Genomic DNA, 18,644 nt, shown 5'->3' with positions numbered 1-18,644 from the left:
ACTAAAGATTGTGATTAGGAGGTACTAGGCAGGTTCCCCACTGAAGCTACTCACTGTGCTGAGAGCTGTTGGGGTTTATGCTGTCCATCAACAGAGCCACTTCGCTACCAGCAAACATCCCTGGTCACCTCCTAGAACTCTCCCAGCTAGGCAGGAGTACCTTCTGAGGACATTGGGGGGAGGGGGAGCCCTTGGGAGCTGGGGGCTGCTGGGGAGACCCACACAGAAAGTCTCAGAGCAAACTGCATCCCCACTGCCCTGGACCCGGGGTTCCCTTATCCTGTGAAGTTGTCTCCAAGTGGCCAGTTAGCCAGACCTTCCCCCTAGACCTCAGCTGAGACCAGGGACAAAGGGGTGGACAGCAAGGGGACAGGGACTCAGGGAAAAGCAAGAAGAGCAGGAGGTGAGACTGACAGGTAGGCTGGAGAGCATAGAGCAGGTGAGGCTGGGTGAAGGGCCCAGCTCTCCAGAGGCTCTGGTCCTTTCCCATGCTCAGGAAGTTTTCTGGACGGACAAGCTCAGGCTCCTAAATCTAATCCCAGCAGGAGGGCGCCACCTGCTGTGTAGAGGGAGCAGCACCACTTGGAGAACTTGGGGCTGAGTAATATTACTCAGGGATCAGTACCTGTTTGAGGCTATAGGACTGGGACTTTAGTGTGTGCCTGGTTGCCTTTCAGAGAGTCACAATGCTAGGCTATCAGGCTCCCCCTCCAACACCTTCTCCTCACCTTCCACAGTCTCACTCACTCAGGCCACCCCCTACGGGATCTGGAACTCAGTCCAAGTCTCTTATCTTCAGCTGGACTCACTGGGCTCTCTGCCCCCCACCAAGTGCCCTCTCCTTATGCTGCCCTGTGTCCACAGCCTCCCACAAGGCCTCCTGTGTCTGTGGGTTCTGCCTGCAGGCTCTGCTCCAGGGCTTTCAGGCTCATAGGAGAAAGTGCAGACTGAATGGCCATTTGGGTGCAAGGGCAGAGATTGGGGCTGGGGCTGGACCAGAGCTCTTTCCCAGCAGAGGGAAGGGCCCACTAGCCTGGCACTTAAATGAGTAGATCAGAGATGGGCAGTATGGGTTCCATTTGCACCCTCACCGTGGGTTTCGACTGGCACCACCAGGGCTGTACCTTCTGAAGGCCTCTCCTCTGTCTACGGTTTCTACTCTAGGTGGATAGCTGGGGCTCCATGCTCCCTTTCTGTACTCCACGTTCCCTTCAGGACTCACCTTCCCAGACATCCTTCTTGCTGCCCCACAGCCCTACAAGACTGATTCCTTCCTGCCTCACTAAATTCCCACATAATCTCCTTGCTTGCTTCTGGAAGAAATCCAAGCCCCACCTGGTTTACACACCTCTTCTGATCTTTCTGGCTTTACCTGCAGCACTTGCTCATGTGTATAGAACTCTGTGCTGGCCTGTGCTTGTTCCCCTACCCTCTCTGAGCAGGGTGCACTCCCCATGTGCATGAAGCCCCCAGGATCTCCTCCTCATCCTCCATGCTCCTTAGGTTTCACCGACTTCCATACTGGGAACCTCCACACTAAAGTGAGGACTTGGCCTCTGCCTCTAGAGCCTCAGCATCTGGTAAGCATGCAGGAATGAATGAATGAACAAATGAATGAATAAACCAGTGGCCAAATATGAGAGCCCAGAAAAGTGGCATGCTGATCAAACAAAAGATCAAGCAACCCAGCCCTGTATGCTCCTCCTCTGTCTTTGAGTCCTGTCCCTCACCCCACCACTCTCTTTCTTACCTGGCTCTAGATCCTTCAGGAGGCCTTCCTGGCCATCTTTCTAGGAGCCCCCTAGCGCCTACCTGGGCTCAGAACGCTTTCCCCGACACTACACACCTTTGTTGCCCCACAGACACAAATGAGCCCCCCCTCCAGCCCCTTAGGGTTCTCCATCTTACTAGTACAAAGGTCCCAGGTCTCTTTCTGCAGTTGGGAGCCACTTAGCGCTGGACAAGGAGTATGGGCTGTTCTACCTGGCTGCCTGGCTGGATGGCTGGCTGTCCTTAGAAAGCCCCATATTATGTTTGGACCTCACACAGCTTGCTGGTCTTGGGAGAGGGATATGAAACGCCATAGCCTTTCTGAGCAGATGGGCTACGTGGGGAGGTATGGCTTCTGAGGCCAGCTAGGTATGAAAGACCCCAACCTCCTGCCTTGCTCTTGCACAGGATTGAAAGGGAAGCTACCCTTTGCACATGACATGTTCAAGTAGCTCTACAGAGAAGTCCAACAGAGTGCAGAGTCCCAGAGGCCTCTTCCAGGTACACTCGGAGTCAGCCCTCAAATGTCCACAGTCCCCACCCACTGCCTCAGGGGATACTGAGCAGAGAGTCGTCCTGCAAAGCTGTTTACAAATTCCTCACGCTCAGGAAGAGTGTGAGAGAACACCTGTTTATTGTCTTTTTCAGCTGTGCAGTTTTAGAGTAACTCATTATGCCACAATAGGTAATTAACGCAGAACTGGGTGTTTTTATCACTGTAAACTCTGGTCATAAAGCAAAGCCCGTGATGAGTCTTAAAGAAAGATCTGAAGCCCTTGGAATTGAAAATGCAACGCTGCCCAGATGAACCTGTATAGACACGTGGGTGGTGGGGTTGCAAAGCAGAATCTACAGGTATGGAACACCAGTGCCTTCATTTTTCTCTCGTATTATTCTCATCTTTTTATTACTATTATTTATGTGGGAGGGGGTTGGATGTGCATGTGTGTGTGCATGTGTGTGACAACTTGAAGCATCTTCTTTAATCACTCTCTGCCTTATTTTTTGGGTTTGCTTGTTGTTTTTAGTTTGGTTTTTCTTTTTTTCTTTTTTTTTTTTTTTTTTTTTTTTTTTTGAGACAGGGTCTTCCTGTAACCCCAGCTGGCCTGGAACTTGCTATGTAGACCAGGCTGGCCTTGATCTCATAGAAATCAGCGTGCCTCTACCTCCCAAGTGCTGGGATTAAAGACGTGCATTATTACGCCCAGCTTCCCACATTGTTTTTCATGACAGAGTCTCTCACTTGGCCTAAAACTCACTGAGTAGGCTAGGCTGGCTGGCCAAGTGAACTCCAAAGATTTGCCCGTCTCTGCCTCCCCAGCTCTGGGATTACAAGGGTGCACCACCATGCCCGGCTTTTTTCCCCCTAGGTTCTGGGGATCAAACTCAGACCCTCATGCTTGCACAGCTAGCTCTACCTATTGAACTGCCTCCTGAGCCCTACTATTATCTTGATCTGATGAAGTCATATCTGTGGTTTGTAGGTAACAAATGAGTGAATGAATAAGCAAAAGCATAAGAAACCCAAAGAAATTTCTAATTTTCCCATTGCACATAGCTTTGAGTTTACATGTTTAATTTAGTGCCCTTAGAGTAAAATGCTGTTTCCCAGGGTTTGCTTATCATTCCGACTTCTAGTTCAGAGAACATCCTGGTGCAACCATGTATGGTCCCTATTCTTCTACACACATCATGGGACAGAGCAGCTCCAGCCTGGTCCCTGGGACTCCAGTGGGGGACAGCAGTACTGTGGAAGTTTGTGGTCTCTATATATGACCCAGATGTGGATCCTGCTTTTATGGCCTCAGTTCCTACCCACTCCTTAGGACTAGGACTGTGCTGACTCATCTTCCTCACTATGATAGGTACTATTCTGTGAAGCCACTTCCTAGACCCCAGTGTCCACCATTTCTAAACGACCTCCTGGGTGGCACTGCCTAGTATGGCACCACTCTTTATTACTGCTGTGCTCAGGGGATTCAACTGGACCTTCGAGTGGCTAGCACCAGAGAGTCCAACCCCTCCTACACCTCACCATGAGATTTTACCCACAAACTCAACTGGGGCTTTCCTACTTCATATCCCTCCGAGACTCCCTCTGGGGTGAGGGATGGAGCTGACGTTTGCTTCTCACCTTGTTTCTTCTTTGGTTCCTCTTTGGACAGCAGCAGCTTCTGATATCACATTCTGCTTTCTCTCTCCTAGATGAGAATGGACTTTGATAAAAGCCTTCCATTGCAGTAAGTCTCACCTTTAGCCTTCCTTTGGAAGGGCTTAAAAGGAGAACAAGAACCTTGGGGACATGAAGAGGCATCTGTTCATTTACAAATGGTATCTCATGACCCATGAGAGTGCTCAGCTCTCATTTGTCCACAATGACCCATGATCAAGCAGCTACCCAGACCTCAGGAGGGACCCTGTGATTTCTTACTATTATCTAAAGATACACCCTTTCCCCTTGGGGATCCACCTTCAAGATTCCTTTTTGGACCCTACCTCTCCCTGGCCTTGGGGATAAGGCATAGAGGAGAGAACTACACCTCTGCAAAGACCTTCCTCAAAACAAACCTGGAGATGCCCTCTGGCTAAGTGGACTGCCATAGCCAGAACTGCCTCCTGCCCTTGACAGTTGTCAGGGGGGCATCTGTGTTCTCTCTCCTTTGCTAGGCTCCATCAGCTGCTCCACCCTATTTCTCAAAGATGCCTCCAGTTCTGCTCAGGCCCACTGACTCATCTTCAGAGCCACCTGGTCCTCTTCCTGACAACTCTGTGTCCCTGTGCTGGATCATTCCAATAAAGGCTTCCTATTCTTCCCTCTCCTAGTACTGCCTTGGAGCAGGCACACTGTGGCTCCTTCCCACCTGCTTCTCTCCTCTCCACCTGCTGTCAGCCCTTTCTTGGTAGCCAGTGTCTAGTGTTAGCTAGACAGAGGCCCTCATGGGTTCCAGCTTCTTCATAAACTGTCGGTGCCCACAAGGTACCACTTCCTGGTCCTCAAGATCTCCTGCCTCCTACAGACCAGGTGCCTCATGTCGTTAGGCACTTGGGTCCAACTCTGAGCTCTTCAAGCTGGGCTCCCTCTCTCTTTGAACCTGTCACATGCACTAATAGAGGGCTGTGACCCTCTGGAGTACTGTCAGCATCTCATCTTTCATGATCTCTGAGTCACTTCCCGAGGGAAAAGGTCCTGAGTCAGTTAATCACTCCATCTTCTCCATGTTACCATGGAGCCTTGTGTGATTTCTCCCCCAGCACCACTGCTATGCCTGACTGCTATATCCTAGCTGTAGGCCCATCACTTCTTGTCCTGACTGTCATAGTTGTCCTCTGACTGCCTCACTGCCTCTTTCTAGTGTCTACTGTGGCCATACCAGACCAAATGGTCATTTGAAAATGCAGGGCAAGGGCTGGGGCTGTAGCTCAGTTGGTAGAGTACTTGCCTAGCATGCATGAAGCTAGGTTTTGAGCCCCAGCACCAAATAAACTGGGAGTGGTGGCACACTCCTCTAATCCCAGCACTAGGGAAGTGGACATAGGAGAATCAGTTCAAAGTCATCCTCAGCTACATAGCAAGTTCAAGGCCAGCCCGGACTATACAAGACCTTGCCAATAAATAAATAAATAAATAAATAAATAAATAAATAAATAAATAAATAAATAGATAAATAAGCAAACTAGGAAACGAAGGTATACATGTATCTCTACTCAAAACTCTCTGGTGAGGCTAAAGAGATGACTCAGTAGTTAAGAGCACTTGCTGTTCTTCCAGAGGACACAGGTTCGCTTCCAAGCACTCACATTGGGTAACTGACAACTACCTGTAACTCCTGCTTCCAGGGATCTAATGACATTTTCTGACCACACACACACACACACACACACACACACACACACACCTTTAAAAAAAACTCTCAGCTAAAAGACCACTCCTGTCCACCTTTCCCACTCTACACCAGCCACGATAGCCTTCTTGTTGCTGATTACTACTACTGACCCCTTTCTGCCTCTGGACCTTTACATATTCTCCACATATTCTGTCTCATCTCCTCCACCAGCTTCAAGGCTTTACTGCAGTCTCCCTTCCTTTCCTGCCCTGGGCACATGGTAACTGGGCTGTACCTCCTGATCCCCTGTTATATTTTGAATGTGAAATGTCACCTGTAGGCTCACGTTTGAACATTTGGTCCCCAGCTGGTGGCACTGTTTTGGGAGGTTGTAGAACCCTTTATAAGTGGGGCTTTGTAGAAAATCAAGGCCCTGAGGGTCTGTTTATGTTTAGACAACATGGTGCTGATATAGATTTCCGGCATGAGCCAAGATGGCTAACGCCAGACATCCGGAGAGCTGTGAGTCAGCCCAAGATGGCTCACCCTGGATGTCCGGGGACCCCAAAAGTAAACAGTGATGTAATCTGTTATGTAACCAGTTTTGGCAAGAAGCCACCTTTGTGTGATTTCCTATAAAAAGTCCTTGGCACCAAAGTCATGTGCTCTTGTGCAGTGTCTTTCTGCCCAGAGGCCTGTGTGCCCTCGCCCAGAGAAAATAAAGCATGTCTCATTTGCCAGCGGCTTCATGAGTCTTCCTTAATCTCCTGGCTCCTTGAGACCCTCTGTTCCTGCCCCTGAACAGGGCCTCCACAGGCCTGCCTGGCAGGCGTGTGTCCCTGGAGAAAAGACTTGAGAGCAACAGTTGTCTCTGGTTCTGGCTCCAGCTCTCTGCTTCCTATATGGGAGAAGTCACTGCCAGATCCCACCTCTGAGGGTCACCCACTTGCTGCCATGCCCTCTCTGCCATGATGGACAGTTCCCCTTGAACTGTGAGCCGAAGTAACCCTGTCCTCTCTTAAGTTGCCTCTGTCACAGAAATTAGAAAAGGCACTACCACACACCCATGTGCACACCTTGTTCCGTTCACTTTCTGTAGAACTCATTCCTTTCCAAACATACTATTTAATTCAATTTTTATTTTATTTTAGTTATCTATTTATTTGAGTCAAGATCTCACATTCTCATCCAGGCTGACCTGGAACTCACTCTGTAGCCCAGCATGGCCTCAAAACTGATAAAATCCTTCTGTCTTTGCCTCCAAAATGCTGGGATTATACCTGGTGTTTTGTTTGTTTTGAAATAAGATCTCACTATGTAGCTCTGGATGGCCTGGAATTTGAACTGGCTTTGAATGGTCAGCAGTCCTCCTGTCTCTGCCTACTGAGTGCTAAGATTATAGGCATGGGTCATCATTGCTGACCTGTTTTTGTTTTTTATAGTCTATCTCCCCTGTAGACATTCCAGCTTCACTAGGGCAGTTTCTTACTTTGTTCACTAAGGGATCCCACAGCCTAGAAGAGTGTTAATACCCACTACACGCTGGGTGATGAATGAACCCCTTAGTCCCCCCGGGGCAGCTTTAGTAGCCAGCAAGATTTGGGATGGAATTCCAGCCATCTCTGGATCCTCGGGGCTTAGCCTACCGTCCTGGCCATTGTGGATATGCAAAAAAACATTTGTTGAGGCCCAGAGAGATGGCTCGGTGGTTAAGAGCACTTGCTACTCTTCCAAAGGACCTGAGTTCCAGTCCCAGCACCCACATCTGGTGGGTCACAATTGCCTATACCTCTAGTTCCAGGAGAATGCAATGATGCTGGCCTTCGTGGGCATCTGCACTCGCGCACGCACACACACACACAGAGTTAAAGAATAAATCTTTTTAAAAAAATTAGTTGAATGAATGAATGGGGCCCTTTACTGGCTGAGGAAGAGGTTTGGGGACCTAGGCAGATCAGCTCAGATCTGTACAAACAATACCACGCATTGTCCAATCAGTCAGTTTCCTGCCTGCATGGGGTCTGCTTTCTCTAGAATCCTGCCTCCTCCCATCCCATCCCCCTTGCTTCCAGTCACCACTAGCTGCTATTTGAAAGAGTATTCATTTAATCATCATTCAGGTGAGGCTGCTGAACAAATCCTACCCAACACTCGACACTTTCCAAGAATAAGCAAGAGCTATGAACAGGGTCACTCCCTGACTCCAAAAGTTTGAGGCATGACTATGATGGTGCCATGTGCTGTGAGGCTGCAAACATGTTTGGGGACTATCTATGAATACCCAGTCAACCCTGGGCTGCATGCCCTGTGGGTGCAACCTTGGCTTTCCTGAAGGTCCTCCTGAGGAAAGATGGGGTACAGGGGCTCCAGCTCTGAGTTGAGGAGCAGAAACTTGATTGCACAAAGTAGAGTGAGCAGCCACAAGCAGCTGGGCCTCACCCTGTCCCTGGCTTCCTGTTCTGCTGGCTCCATTCAGGCTCTCAGGGACACCAGGAAGTGGGGAGTCCGGGAGAAGGGGCTTTGCTTCCCAGGCTCAGGCTGGACCCCGACTCGGGCTTTGGGGTTTTAGGCAGTTTCTATAACCACAGTCACATGTCCCTTCGTGTAACCTGAGTTCCCTAACACAGCAAGAGTCTGCACCCCAGCTCCACATCTGCTTCTCATTTCCGCCCCAGGAAAACGGCCCAATTTCCATGAGCGCCTGGCCTGAGCCAAGCCTCAAGCCTTCCCTCGGCCAGCCCCACCCAGCCCAGCTCCAGTGCAAACTGCGTGGGGGTGGAGTGGAGAACAGAGAGCAGTGTCGGCACAGTGTGTGCAGTGGAGCAGTGCTGGGGCCAGGAAGCCTGACTTCCTAGCTTGGTTCTGTCAGTTCCTCACTGTGTATTCTTGAGACAGTCCCTTAACTTCTCTGGGGCTCAGCTTTCTCATCGGCAAAATGTGTTACTCTACAGATGGAGTGGACATTAGGGTTTGGGAACCAAGGTAGCTCCTTGGGGATAAGAATAGTTTTCCTCAAAATAGAACCAAAAAGGTTGGCCATTGGAGTTGGCCTATGCTGGGAAATGGTGGGGGCCAGAGCCGCTGTCCTACCTGAGCAATGGCCCAGGCTCACCTTTGGTAGTTTGGTAGAGTTATGCGGGAGTCTTCACGCTGAGGGAGCCAAGCTCATTTTGAAGTCCTTCATCTGCTAGGAGTTATTAAGCACCCAAGATGTCAGTGTTGGTCCCTGCGCAAGAGTCAGAAGCCTACAGTGATTTGCAACTTAACATTCCTTGGTGGAGGAGAGAGGCCCAGGTTAAAATAAATCCAATCCACCCAGCAGATTGGAGGTCTGTGTGAACAGGGTCAAGCCAACAGACTTGACTTCCATTCTATAAGAGAACTGTGATTTTTAAGACAGTCTCACCTTGAGTTTGTTGTTCTGTTTTTCTGTTTTGCTTTGTTGTTTCAAGATGGAGAAACAACACCTACATGTCCCAGGCTGACCTTGAACTCCTGATCCTCCTGCCTCCCCTTCCTGAGTACTAGACTTACAGGTACCACCACACCTGGTTTATGTAGTGCTGGCAGTTGAACCCAGGGACTTCATGTACATTAGGCAACTACTCTACCAACTGAGCCAGATCCCCAGCCCCTTGATACTGTTTCTGTCTACAACAAACTCCATCCCTTTTCTGACAAAGACCTTAACTACCTAAGACCTTCTTCATCCTCCATATTTTGGTGCCCAAACCAGCTCCCCACTGAGGGGAACTCAGCAGTGACCCACATACAGAAGAGATCCACACCTTGCATGCCATCCTGACACCCTTGGGGCCTCCTCAACCCTGCACCAGCCATGCCCGCCAGGTCCTGTGAGCTCAGAGAGCTAAGTGGCTGGTGGGAGAAGGGGTAGCAGCAGGAGAGGCTGCCCTAGCTCTGCCCCACTCCCACCAGAAGATGGCTCATTGGCTGCTCTTGCAGGGAACCCCGGGTTAGAATCCCAGCACCCACATGGTGGCTAACAACCATTCATAACTTCAGTTCAAGGGGAATCTAATGTTCTCTTCTGACCTCCGTGGGCATTGCACAACACGGGTGCACTTACACACATGCAGGCAATATGCTTATACACACAAAAAAATAATAATAATAAAAATATTTTAAAGAATATGACCCTCTGTGTGTGAGGGAGCTGCGGCGAAATAAGCCAAGGAAGATCCTTGCAGTGGAAGTGATTGATTAATGGTCTTTATTATTACTGTCAAGTGCTGCACTTTCTCGCCTAACCCTTCATTGGCTGGGGCAGGGATGAGGGTTGACACAAAGACCCCACCACCACCACCACCTAAGAAAAGACATGAGGACACATGTCTTAAAAGAGGATTGACACCATCATTGTCTGTCTCCAGAAGACCAGAGGGGCTGGGAACTGATGAATGGGCTGGTTTTTGCTCTAAGCCTGGCTCAGAAGTTGAATCTTCTGTTCTGAACCCTTCAAAGGTTGGAGACATTGGTGGCAAGGTGGTTTCATGTACTGCTGACTTGCACAAGGCCCTATGGTCAGAGTGCCTCATGCTGGGAGTCACATTCTGATGTCACAATTTTGAGATCCTTCCTATTTTTTTTTTACACAAGAGGCCCTACATTTTCATTTTGCATTGGGTACCACAAATTACATGGCCAATGGTGATGATGGGAAGGTCAAACTGGCTGGTTGTGTCCCTAGAAGAGCTGGTGTCCATCTTCCTTCCACACACTTCCTATACAATAATGCATACTCATCATCTCTTGGTCCCCTCACTGGTCCTCCGCACAGCAGGGTATCAGGAGAACTGGGGTCATACAGGGTCCTCAGCCACCAGGAGGCACAAGTAGGAGCTGGAGGCCTTCTTGGCCTGGAAAACCCCTTGGGGACAACTGCTCACAGGGTTTGCTGGCCAGGCCACCAAATTCCCATCCTCTGACAGTCCTCTCCAGCTGCCTCCACCCGGTCCTGCAGCTCAAGTGCAAAACCACAGTTGGGCACCAGCCAAGGGGGCTTGGGTTTCAGTATGCTGGACTTCCCACGCTGTGGCTAGAGGCCAGGGTCCAGAGGAGTTGCTGGCTAGAGGCCTAGGCTGGAAGACAGAAGAGAGGGTGGGCTCGAGTCCTAGCTAATCTTCCCATTATTTCTCAAATTGCCTTCTCTCAAGCCTCAGTTTCCTTTCTGTGTAATGGGACAGAATTCTGTAGGTCTGGACTGGTACCAAGGTATAGAGAAGGTGGACCTCAGAGGCCAGGGCTTGGAAGGGGACACCAACACTCAGTGTCTAATATAGAAGCCATATGTAGCTATGGAGATACACTCATAAATGAAAATGGACAGTTTTGTTCCTGGGTCACTATAGTCATTTTGAAGCTCAGTAACCAGCTGCATTTGGCTCATGGCTACCATGTCAGAGAGTGCAGATAAGAAAAGCTCCATCTCCATGGAAAATGTTCTATTGAGCTGTGGCTCCTGGCTGAGGCTGTGAAGGTGTTAGGGACATTGGAAGCTTTATTGCCCTTGGGTGTTGAGTGGTGGTCTGGAGGAGAGACATTCAGGAAAATTCAGCCTTTCTTAAGAGTGAGGAGTGGACCTCTTGTGAGGGGATCGGGCCTGCCTTCCACTGCAGGTGTGCATCCCTGACTCTTGGCATAGGCAGTAGGCTTCCTAGTCCCTGTCAGTGACTAGAAGTATCAAAGTAGGTGCCCTTTCCAGCAAGGGGTTTCACGGGAGCCATTTGCAAATGGGGAATCTTATCACTCCCTTTCACATTGCCTCTGAAGAGTCGGAGGTAATTTCCCACTAGGCTCTTGCAGGCCCCAGAGCAAAGGTTCTCAAACTTAGCTTCTGTCAAGTCAAACTACAGACATTTTGTTGAGGTCTGCTTGTGGTTCCTTATTGTCCAGCCAGTTTGTGTCAGATCATTGGAAGACCTTGGTTTGGTTTGATCTGGGTACATTTAAATATTTTTATTTATTTTTATTTTATGTGTATGAATGTATTGCCTGCAAGTATGTGAGTGCACCCATGTAGTGCAATGCCATGGAGGTCAGAAGAGGGCATTGGATTCCCCTGGAACTGGAGTTAAGGATGGTTCGTAGCTGCCATGTGGGTGCTGGGAATTGAACCCTGGTCCTTCGCAAGAGTAGTCAGTGCTCTTAACTGCTGAGCCATCTCTTCAGCCCCTGATCTGGGTACATTTAAAAGGGACACAGCAGAGAGAGTAAGATGATGGGCAGCAGGGAAGAGAGAGAGAGAAGAAAGTTGGGGAGGTGTAAAGGAGACTGGGGAGGGAGAGAGAGAGCCCTCTGAGTTATTCTTGTTGTACAGCATCTCACCCACTCCTCACTACTATGGCCTAAGTTGGTAAACTGTGGCTCAGAGAGGTTCCACAGCAGCCCACATGGTCCCTGGGGAATCCAGCTGGACTCTGTTTCCTTTTCCTTCCCTCCCTCTAGCCTTGAATATTTTCAAATGAAATAAGCCTGGGAAGCGGAGAAGGCTCAGAGCTGTGAATACATTTTTTTGTTTTCTGGGGCTCACTGGGCTGTGACAGGAAGCTTGGCTGTGTGCGGTCGTCTGAGGCCTGACTTTCAATGGTGCTTTTTAGGCACGTCTTTCCACAGAATGTAAAGCATCATAGTTATAAATATCAGCAGGGCTCCATGGCCCATTCAGACCCCACCCCACACCCAGCAACAACACGTGCGACTTCCCACCTCCCATCCTCCCCACTACTCTTCCATCTACATCTGGGAAGAGCTGGATAAGGGTGGGTCTTGGGCTAAGAAACCAAAGATAAGTGGAATCCAGAAGTTGCCCCCTCCTGTCTGTAGGAGATGGGCTGTGTACAGCATTGGGGAAACCACAACCATAAAGCCAGTTGTGAATATTCTAGAATGACTCTCTTTTCACAGGTAAAGAAAGAGAGCACCCCCCCACACACACACACATACTTCCTTGTGAATTCCTACCACTCTCCTTTCACAAGTGCCCTCTGAGACATGCATGGTCCCATTTCACAGATGGCCAGAGATGAAGTAATTACAGTTACTGTAAAGCCACCTGTGAGTGCCTCTCGTGGCAGCCTCAACCAGTCTGCCGCTCAGGCAGCCCTGCCCACCCCCTCCCTCCTTCCTGTCTTCTTTCTAGGACCAGGAGCCCAGTTGATTTAGCATTTCCTGCTCTTCTGACAATCTTTGTGCACAAAATGGGCCTTATTCAAACTGCTTCACAGCCATCTCCCTCTAGCCTTCTTTACCTTCATTAAGAGTCTAATCTGAAGCAGGATAAATCTTCGGCATTTAACTAACTGATCAGAAACATGTTCCCAGTTCCTGTCCCTGCCCTGCTGGGAAGCACATCTCTCGAAGGGTTAATTAACAGTCTTCACACAAGTCACATTTAGCCCTGAACACAAAGCCACACACATAAATAACGTCTAGGGCGGAAAGAGAGGTGCAGATGGTTTGTGACTTTGCTGTCCAGTTTTCTAAATCGGCATGAACCACGTCCTGTCAGGGTCCAGGACCATGAGTCAGGGTCAGGCTTCTAGATGCACCAGGCCAGAGACACTGGTGGCCAATTTCACTCTGTTGAAAATTTGACAACAGATCTCAGAGCCAAGAAGTGAGGAAGAGGGAGGGGCAGGTGGGGAATGAGGGTGCTGCCCCACTGGGGGCAAACTAAATGAACGAACCAAAGATAGGCACCAGGGCTCAGTTTCCTGTGAGGTATTGCTGAATGTATCCTTGGGGACTCCACCAGCATTCAGACATGGGCCCAAGGTCCTATTCTAGCCTGTCAGAACATGAGGTGAAGACACCTAGGGGAACTGCATAGAGCTGGGGCAAGGGTGGAGAAGACAGTGGAAGAAGTATGGAATGTCCTAGAAAGGGCATCAAATACTTGAAGTCTTCCAGTTCCTATATGGGTAAGGTCTGCTCCCCTATGTGGTCTCAGCCCCACGTGGGGCTTGAACACCTTCCTCCTACAGTCATGAGAACACAGTTAAGCATTATCCTGGATGACAAAGGGAACAGAGAACGCACGTTACAGAAGTCAGCACTGTCAGAAGATCTCTGAAGCCAAAGAAGAGGAAAACAGGAGTTCAGAAACGGACAGGGCAATGCAAACACCTACCGGACATCAAGGAACAGAGAGAAAGAAGCAATGGGAAAGCAAGCCGTCAGCAGTCAGCCTTCACACTCACCTATGTGGCTCTTCCACATTTGGTCTTGAACCCTTAGAAGTCCCCCAATTTGGAGAGTTCCCTATCCTCACTCAGACCTTCTCCTAGGATCCAGAAGCTGGGGTCTATGAGGGGCAGGAGCTACAGAGAACATTCTATCCTGCAAGAGGGTGCCCTCTGGTGGCAGGGTGTGGCAGCCTCTGCATAACCTGGGCTCCCAGATTATGAACCAGGCTAGTCATTCAGGCCAACAAGGGCTGTCCCCTCATGCTAGATTCAGTGTCCCGGGAGTGAAGAAGCAAAGAAAGATGGGGGCTGAAGGCCTAGCAGAGGGCTCTGTATCCAGTGGAGCAGTTTTTCCTTGAGTGATTTTCCACAGTTTGGCTTTCCCTCCACACGCTGGCTCGCTCAGGGTTCAGACCGTGGCTGTGGTCCCCCACAGGGTTACCCTGGGCCAGTCACCTGGGTGGTGACCCCCTTCTGCTTGATTTCTGATCCCCCCCATCACTCAGCTCCCTCCAGCTTGCTTTCTCAAAGCACTGGACCCACCCTCAGGTGGGGCTGCATTTGTTCAGTCCCTCTGGACCCCAGACCTCATCCCACCCCCACAGGGCTTAGGATACCCCAAATGTACCATGGTTGCCAGGTTGGGGCCAACCTTTCTGTTTTCTCAGAAGGATCAAAGTTCCATTCCAGTTCAGCTGGGAGGAAGCAGTTTTGACTCGTGCAAATATCTGCAGTCCATTTGGGATTTCACTTTGGTGAGAAATAAATACACAGCCATCTGCGGATGATGGAAATATGACTTAAGTAACTTTTTGGTCGAGGTTCTTGGGCTGGAGCCCAGATGGAAATAGGACCTTGTATCTCAGTCTCCCTTGCACGCTTTCGGAAAAAGAAAAAGCTGAGAGTGGGGGAGTTGATGGAAACAGAAGTTCAAAATGGACTGTGCTATATTTCTTGGCCCTGAAAAGGAAAAACAAACACCAAACAGCGTCTCCATTCAAGTGTGTGTTATCTGGCTCATCCTGGCCAAGAACCCACTTCTCCGCCCTTTTCTGACCGGGAATTACTGCGCCTACGAATAGCCCCCACGCCCACCCTAGCCAGGGCAGGAAAACAATAGGCAAAACCCCACTCCTCCAAGGCCTCTCCCTGCAGCCCCCCAGAGGCCATAAGATTGGGAAACACAGGCTATTTTTAATGTGTTATTTGTCTACCAACTGCTGCTCCATGGCCTGAGAAACAGTGTCATCTGTGGGAGGTGGCATGGATTTTTTTAAACTTGCTCAGACAAAGCCACAGTTTCGCAACTTTCAAGAAACATCAAAAAAGCTATCCTGCCCAAGGGTGACCCCTTCCCTGGCTTGCCCTTCTGCCCTACAGGGGATTCTCCCTGGGTGTGTCTGGGAAGCAGCCCCCTGCTGCAATGTGCTGGTCAGCAGTGACCACAGGCCTCAAATCTGGGGCTTGGGAGAGGACAGGCCATGAAACAGAAGGGGAAGGAGTGGGGAATCCAGCTGGTGAGGGCGGTTCAACCCCTGTCCTGTGGCCCCAGTGTGACAAAGCATTCGGGTCCATTGAGGTCCCCCCTAATAGAAAATTAGGAGGAAGTGGCTTTGTAGAAGCCATCCATGTCCCCAAATCCATGGAGTGGTATATCTTGGGGCTGAGAGGGGGATATGTGGATGCTGGCAGAACCCAGTGCTGGAAGAATCCAGATATTCCAACAAGAGCCTTTCTGCTTCTGGGGTTTCCAAGGGCTTCAGCTATAGGGTACTACCTACCAAGGCTCCAGGGGCCTCCCCAACTCTGAGTGGCTAGAGAAAGAGATAAAGAGGGATGGTGTATGCACATGGTGTGCATAAACTCACACACCAATGCACACATATACATAAAAATAAATAAACCTTTAAAAAAAAGAAAGAGGGATGAAGGAGAAAGGAGAATAAGTAGAGGAGGAAAGACAATAAGCCCAGAAGCATAATGTGAGGAGGGGGAGGTAGACGGAGACGGGGCAAGAGATGGAGACATCAGGTAAGGCTGAGGGAGTTTTCCTGTACCAGTCCTGGCCCTCTTGAGACAACAGGGCAGAGAGAGGATGCTAGCTCAAGAAGGCTGGCACAGAGGGACACCAGAGTGGGAATGTCCTTTCTCCATTGCCACTATGACCCACAAGTTAGAGCTGAGAACATGCAGGACCTCCATCCACTAGCTGCCTTGGGTGACTCTTGAAAAGCTGCTTCCCTTCTCTTCCATACACCTGAGACCTGTGTGCTGCATGTGTGTATGTATGCAATGTTTGTAAGCATGTGTGTGTGTGTGTGTGTGTGTGTGTGTACTCAATGTCTGGCGCTTCATAAATAGCAGCTTTGACGTGTAGAACATGTAGTCGATAAGTCCATGCCGTTCCTTCTGGACAGGAAGTAGAGAAATCAGATGGTGTGGCTCTGTTGGCTGAAATTTATACCAGGTCATACTGGAAGGGTCTGTAAGAAAACAGTGAGTGGTGCTACCTTGTGGGAGCAGGAGTGAAAGAGAATAGGGTGAGGCTAAAGTTTTGATGCCATACCTGTTCATACAATTCAGAATCATCATCCGTCTGAGGGTATTACTTATCTCGTGCTCAAACTCTAAATTTTCATTAAAAATGTGCGCTATTTCTTGTGTGCATCAGCTTCTTCCCTAAGTGAGGAGATGGTGTAGGTCCCAGATACCTAAGTAGTGCTTGATAGAAACTCAGAGAAGTGAACAGGCAAGTGTCCAGAAAAACAGAAAGAAGCTGGGAAGAAAAACAAGGGTAGGGATGAAGAAGATGGAGATGAAGAAGAGCTAAGGTGGAGGAGAAGTGGGGCAGCTGTTTCCTGAAAGGGGCACGATGGTGGGAGACTCACTGAGCCATTGTCCCAGGTGCTGAGCATTGGTCAGGGCACACATGCCAACTGGATGCTTTCCCTGGCCTCTTTCCCCAAACATCCTGGTCCAGCCTGCCAAGCATTCCAGGGGAGGTGCCTACAGGTGGGTGGGGACACAATCAACTACCTGTGACACCTGGCTGGAGCTGTTAGGAATAGAAAGCAGCCCTGGGAATGTAGGGTTGTGGGTTGGAGACTTGGAGAAGACAAAAGAGTAATTCGATCCAGCAAAGGGGTAACCAGACCACAGAGTGTAACGACTGACCTGGTCCCAGGGTTAGGGAAAGAAGGTGGAGGACTTCTCTCGTTTATCTCTCTAACAAGTCTAAGATATAGATTTTTATTACCATTCGGATGAGGAAACTGAGGTTAGGGGAATTGGACAGTCACCTAGTAACTAACTGGGAACCTCAGACCCAGGTAGTATGGCCCCATTTTACCTGTTTCCCCATTTTACCTGTTTCCCTGCCTCAGGCCTGGCCACCTCTAGGTACACCCTGTTCCCAGCAGCTAACTGGAAATGACCATGGCTCAGCTCACCCCTCCAGACTGCTGGACCATGTACTAGTCCCGCCTCCAGCTTTCCACACTAATTAGATGCCCAGAGGCTGTGGGCAGACTGAGAGGGCCGGGCTTGGGAATCCCCCTGGACTCCTTGCCCCACAAACTTCAGGGGCACACAGCTGGAAGAATGAAAGTGCTTTTCATGGAATTCCAACAGGAAACCCACGAGAACATTCCTGCCCAGATGAGTCCAACAGGAAAACCACGGGAACATTCTTGCTGGTGGGTTCCAGCTGGGAGCTGGAGGCCATGTTCCTGGTGAAGGAGGCTGGTCAATGGTAGAGGGATTGGAGGAGAGGGTTTGCCCCACCTCTAAGGGTGATCCAAAGGTTCTCTGACCTCTGACCTCCATGGAGTTCAGCCTGGCAGGGGGTTTGTTGGGGAGCTGGCATGCCTACTTCCCACTCTTGCTGTTTTTGCTTACAGCTGGCTGTCCTGCCTTTCAGGGCAATGCACGTTCCTTTTGAATACTTTTCTTCTAGTGACAGCTGTGCCCCCTTGCCCTGCCCTGGGTCTTGCTAATTAGACAGTATGAGGACATGAAAGTGTGTGAAAAACCACTCTTGAGGGCTGTGGAGATGCCTCATGAGTAAAGTGCTTACTGCACTAACATGAAGATCTGAGGGATCTCTAGCACCCATGTAAAAAGGTGAGTGCAGTGACATACGCCTGTAATCCCTGTGCTCGGGAAGTGGAGACAAGAAGATGCCTGCGGCTTGCTAGCCGGCCAGTGTAGCCAAACTGGTGAGCTCCAGGTCCAATGAGAGATCCTGCTCAAAAACCAGGTGTAGAGCAAATGAGGGAGACACCCAAACACCTGACTGATGTGTCTCTCTCTCTCTCTCTCTCTCTCTCTCTCTCTCTCTCTCTCTCTCACACACACACACACACACACACACACAAAGAACTTGCTCTTGAATTTAGTTGCTTTTTGAAACAAATGTCTATGGCAGACATACCTGAAGAAATACTGCACACACCTGACCCCCATGACCCCTCCATGGCATCTCCACTGTCTGGCTAAAGTGCAAGCATGACCCTGGTTTCAAGAAATGTCCCTCAGAGGAAGGGCCCAGGGGCCTCCACCAGGAAGCATTGTAACAGTGCAGGAAGAGAAATGCCCTCTAGCCACAGGTGTCATCAGAGCCACTTACATTCATGTGGCACCTGTCAGTGTCTAGTCACAACCAGGGTAGGCAAGGATATATGGACAGGACTCCTGTCCAGCACAGGCTTCCTGGAGCAGGCAATGCTGGAGAATGTGGAGGGCTTAGTCTGGGAGCTCTGCGGGCCTTTGGGGAGTTAGAGTTTGGATCATGGATCGTGATAAGCCCTTGATAAAGGCAGGGAGGGGCACCATACAGATGTGGGCA

General features: G+C 49.8%; 1 long non-coding RNA gene across 1 annotated transcript in view; it reads right to left on the bottom strand.

Annotated features, from left to right (window-relative positions):
* Positions 1 to 13,890, bottom strand: part of LOC115070824 — a 56,064-nt gene extending 42,174 nt beyond the window's left edge. Inside the window, exons 1-2 of the long non-coding RNA XR_003849949.1 lie at positions 13,814 to 13,890; positions 3,905 to 3,971 (exon numbers count right to left, since the gene is read on the bottom strand). This is a non-coding gene — a long non-coding RNA (uncharacterized LOC115070824). The remainder of the gene's footprint in view (positions 1 to 3,904; positions 3,972 to 13,813) is intronic.
* Between the last annotated feature and the right edge of the window lie 4,754 nt (positions 13,891 to 18,644).

This window comes from Nannospalax galili, unplaced genomic scaffold (genome assembly GCF_000622305.1).
Source record: "Nannospalax galili isolate Female #2095 unplaced genomic scaffold, S.galili_v1.0 scaffold257, whole genome shotgun sequence".
NCBI classification, from domain to species: Eukaryota; Metazoa; Chordata; class Mammalia; order Rodentia; family Spalacidae; genus Nannospalax; species Nannospalax galili.
This window is presented reverse-complemented; position numbering and strand designations above follow the sequence as displayed.